The sequence below is a fragment of the Etheostoma spectabile genome, chromosome 3, assembly GCF_008692095.1.
Source record: "Etheostoma spectabile isolate EspeVRDwgs_2016 chromosome 3, UIUC_Espe_1.0, whole genome shotgun sequence".
Lineage (NCBI taxonomy): Eukaryota > Metazoa > Chordata > Actinopteri > Perciformes > Percidae > Etheostoma > Etheostoma spectabile.
This window is the reverse complement of record NC_045735.1, coordinates 3,715,493-3,715,840: the sequence shown is the minus strand read 5'-3', so window position 1 is coordinate 3,715,840 and position 348 is coordinate 3,715,493. Positions and strand designations below refer to the sequence as shown.

Here is a 348-nt window from a genome sequence, read left to right as displayed (position 1 = left end):
ACACACACACACAGACACAGACACAGACACAGTAATTCTGTACCTGAGGACCTTCTTTGTCAATGCATTGTGTAACACTTAACTGTAACATAAAAGCACACTATGTAAATCTAAATAAACAACACACTGCATCACCAGAAACCAAAAACACAGGATTAAAAACCTGCTATCGCTCTAGAGCTGATGGACAGTTCTTTTACTGAAAAAACCAATTCTACTTTTAAGTAAATGATTTCTGAGGCTAGTAAAGGTGTGTTTACATTATTATGGTTTGTAAAAATGTAAATGTGACCACTTGAGCAAACCCGATGCTCTTATTTTGTTTTTACAATATTTTATATTAATTGT

General features: G+C 33.6%; 1 protein-coding gene across 2 annotated transcripts in view; it reads left to right on the top strand.

Annotated features, from left to right (window-relative positions):
• The window catches only part of sorl1 (sortilin-related receptor, L(DLR class) A repeats containing), a 74,926-nt gene that overhangs the window by 51,289 nt on the left and 23,289 nt on the right, over positions 1 to 348 (top strand). The window lies entirely within an intron of this gene.